Source organism: Palaemon carinicauda, chromosome 15, assembly GCF_036898095.1.
Source record: "Palaemon carinicauda isolate YSFRI2023 chromosome 15, ASM3689809v2, whole genome shotgun sequence".
NCBI lineage: Eukaryota > Metazoa > Arthropoda > Malacostraca > Decapoda > Palaemonidae > Palaemon > Palaemon carinicauda.
Window position 1 is genome coordinate 87,303,327 of NC_090739.1, and position 4,212 is coordinate 87,307,538.

General features: G+C 38.1%; 1 long non-coding RNA gene across 1 annotated transcript in view; it reads left to right on the top strand.

The window, feature by feature from the left end:
• The window catches only part of LOC137654326 (uncharacterized), a 46,385-nt gene extending 42,291 nt beyond the window's left edge, over window positions 1-4,094 (top strand). Inside the window, exons 2-3 of the long non-coding RNA XR_011046592.1 lie at window positions 1,141-1,390; window positions 3,451-4,094. This is a non-coding gene — a long non-coding RNA (uncharacterized lncRNA). The remainder of the gene's footprint in view (window positions 1-1,140; window positions 1,391-3,450) is intronic.
• Window positions 4,095-4,212: the final 118 nt, after the last annotated feature.

Below are 4,212 nucleotides of genomic sequence, written 5' to 3' on the forward strand. Positions count from 1 at the left end.
TCTCAACCCTAAGAGTACAGCGTACCTGTGAAATCTTATGGATACTGCAGCAGCGAGTGTCCTTCCTACAGACGATCATATCAAAACACTTTGGGAGGATGCGCTGCCCTTCCTCACAGTTCTACATTTACTGGCATGTCAATGGCAACATCTTATAGCACATCTTTCATCATGGGAGAGACTTGTTCCCCACCTGCACCTCCACTAGCAAGCACTACAATGGTGTCTTAAGACTCACTGGTTAGCTGTGATAGATCCTCCCAACTCCTTGGTTCTGGTGAACACAGTGGTGAGGGAAGATTTCAAATGCCCCACCTATAATACTGAAAGAAATAGGTACTGTATGCTGTAGGCTCGAGATAAGGATGGCAGCTTCATCCTTGCCAAGATTGTTGTATTTTGCTAGAAGTATTTTTAGATAAATTTCAGAAGCAGGTCTTCTGAAAGCCATTCAACTATTATAATGACATCTTTGCTTTTAATGTTTGAGTATTCTCTTATTCTTTATTTATAATTATCAATGACCCTAGATATCAGGATGCCAGAAAACTTCCAATCAATGTACATATTCATGTAGGGGATAGTCTTATTTGCCTCCCAATAAAACTGGGAGCCTCTCGTGTCTTGCAACCCCCCCCCCCCCCCCAGCTTTTAATCGACAGGCTGTTGAATATGACAGGACTTACGATGACATTGGTGGTTCCAAGATCGTCCCATACTGAATGGTATCCTGATTGGCTGGCTCCTCTGGTTGAGGTCCCGAGATAACTACCCCAGTAGGCCTGTCAGAATCTATGGGTCCGCCCACAATATGGGAGAACCTTTTTTTATTGTGGATTTCATTTATAACATAATTCTGATGAATTTTAGGATGCCTTTGTAAGCCTGTCTTTTGGATGCTATTAAGAAAATAACATAAGATGTCCAAAACTTTATCTAAATTTTTCTTTATTTTTTTTCACCAATTTACATTTTCTCATATATCTTGTAAATCACTTAATTTTTTTACGATGAATTTTTTGTCAGAAAAAAATATGTAGATATTCTCATATATGTAAATCACTTAAATAATTTTTTTACGATGAATTATTTCTCAGAAAAAAATATGTAGATAAAATTCTAACTTTGTGTGTGTTTCAGACTAAAAGATGTGTGCCATAGTTCCAGGACCCTCTTCACGTAAGAGAAGAGCTGCCATTCTTGTAGAAGGATTGCATGAATCTGCAAGTAAATGTGCAGACTGATCAAGATGATGCTTACATTATTTATGGAAAACAGGAACCTCTAAAAGAAATCCAATTTAACCACCTTTTCAAGTCTTTGAATTTCGTGGCCCAAAAATGTGAAGAATGGAGGAACACTGGGTTCAGCAACCTTTGAATGCATTCAGGTAGGCGAAACACCAAAAAATTTTCACTAAATGTTACTAGAGTCAAGTTAAAATGAGCTGGGAAGTCACCGAGAAAATGTAGAGATGATTTGCCGCAGGATTATGAGCACTGAAGAAACTTCATCTTGGAAGGTTAGCATTATTTTCTTCTGTTATCTGTCAAAAGGAATTGAAATATTCTGAAATGGAGGTTGTTTGGGTGACTTTTGTAGAGGCTATTCCTTTAGCTGAAGATGAGCTGAAAAGAACTAATTTGGAAGCCTTAGCTATATTTTGCAATAGTAATGGAAGTATACCTAGGCAGCTGCTCTGAACGTCTTCTATCACAAAGAATGTCAGACCTGTAGACCTGTGTAAGGCTCAAAAACATTAAAGGGACATAAAAACATTGTCTGAGAACAATGGGTAAAAGACAAAAAGCAAGAAGCATTCAGTCTATTGTTTTCACATAGTTTTGACACGCAGAGGTATACACACCTATACTTCATGAATATGAATAAATACAGAGATGCAGCTTACAAATGAAGAAATTAGAGATGCGTGTGATGATAAGACAGCCATTACACTCCCTTGGCAATTAACTCAAAAAACACTATTGTGAGGATATAGGGTTTCATTCCAGGTACCAAAAAAAAAAATAAGCTGCCAATTTTTTTCCAAAGCAAGGTGGTTCATATGTAGGTAACCTCAGTAATTGAAGCATACAAACTACCAATAGGATTCAGGATGTATCTCATCAATTACATGCAGCCTTTTATCATGAGCCTGGAATATACACAGTCAGTCAACCTTGACTGCTCGCTACCTGCATGACGTAACACATTTCCCTTAACACTTATTCTACCCTGTGGTGGCCGCTCAGCAAGTGGTATAGCTTCCTTGTAGGAAAATTAGCAGTCAGAGGTTATGGCCTCAGTCTGGGGTGATTATTAAGAAATGACAGACTGACTTTCTTCACCTTCCCCTCCCCTGAGGGCACAGCAGCCAAGAACCCTGCAAGCTGGCGTCCATCAACTGCAGGTAAGCCCTTTTTGTGCTAAGTTGCTTTTATATGTAATTTGCTCCTAGGTGCAGAGAGTATAAACTGTCACATCCCCATTTGGGTTCAAGGGTTTCAGTGTACAAGTAAAACTTATATTTCTCAAACCTTTCTCATAGAACAATTTCCCACTCGCTGACCACTACTGTACAGCCCGTTGAAATCTCAATTGCTCATACCTAAGGGTTCACGAGGTCATGGCCTCACACACCAAGCATCTCTGCAGAGATGTGACATCCTGTTAAGTGTTTTGCAGGTAAACACTTTCACCCACCTTTGACAAGTATCCGGTAAAGAATGCAGGTGTTGTTTACATGTTGAAACAAATTTGGAAGCAATTTATATTTTTCGTTTGGGGAGTCTTGTGAAGAACGAATGTTTTATATTAGTGGTTCAACAAATTTGAAAAGCAATTTGTTCCTTTGGAAAGTATATAAAAACCTGCAAGCTTTATACCCATGCTTGTCCTGCCATTACCTTCCCTTAGTTAATCCTACAAAACTTAGTGTGAGCTTGCAGGAGCCTGTCTTAGTACCCCTTGTTAACTGGTGGTGGCTGTTACATCTTTTAAAGAATTCTGGGTTTGGATAGTTAGGGAAAATACAAAGTTGTTATTAGTTAATGTACACTTCAGGTCAAGACAATCAATCATTAGAACTGTTTTTATTTTCAAGAAATCAAATTTAATAGTAATTTGATAACACATTGTATGGATGAATGTACATGCATTCTGTGCTATAAATAACTAATTTACTTAAAATTAAGAACTTTGAGGTATTTTATCTAAATAAACAACAGGAGTTTAAAATAGGCCTATGAAAAATGCTCATCATTGGTACAAATTTGTAAACATCTGGCTATTTTTTAGTACTTCATCATATTAATTCCAAGTAACCTGTCCATTCCTGTAATGAGGATTTGCCGTATTATTTTTATTGAATAATTTCATTTAGGATTTGTGGTAAGAAAAATGTTCATATGTATCTTCTGCTGATACTAATTATTTTTTTTTTTCTTTCAGGAAAGGGAGGAATGAAAGTCTGCAGACAAGGGTGATGATGGTTATTGGAAAGGGAATAATGAAGTTAACTTTCAAGTTGTCCAAGAACGGCTGCTGTTACAAGCTTAATAACCTGGTGGAATTCCATTAATAAATGGTGTATATGTTGGAGAAACAGTCAATCGGCAAGGTACAGTGCGCCCCACGTGGACCAAGAAGTGGGTAGAAATGTCAACTTATAGTTGAGTATGTCGTGGCCAGGTGGTTTTTATATCCTGTATACCAGGGGTGGCCGAGGTGCTTTCCCATTACACAAGGAAAGTGGGTTGCTGTGTTATGAAATGGATGGCCAGGTGGTTTTTATATCCTGTATACCAGGGGTGGCCGAGGTGCTTTCCCATTACACAAGGAAAGCGTTTACACCTGTATTCAAGGACTAAAGGAATGGCTTATGAAGATCTTCATGATAGGTTTTCAATAAAAATATTATAACAGGTTTTATTTTTTATTTCTGAATAAATAATATATAATTCCAGATGCTAAAATTCTCTCTCCTTTCTGCTGTATCCCTTTTCACACATTTATTGCTGCTGAATCTCCTCTTATTTATCTGTAGACTACTCATTCTCTCCTGTTTTCATCCGTGTGGTACTACTCCTCCTCTACTCCTCCTCTTTTCATCTGTGTGCTGCTGCTTCTCTTCCTTCTCATTCTTTCCTCGTCTTGCTTTTCATCCTTTCCTCATCTCATCCGTGGGCTGCTGCTTCTCTTCCTCTCTTTACA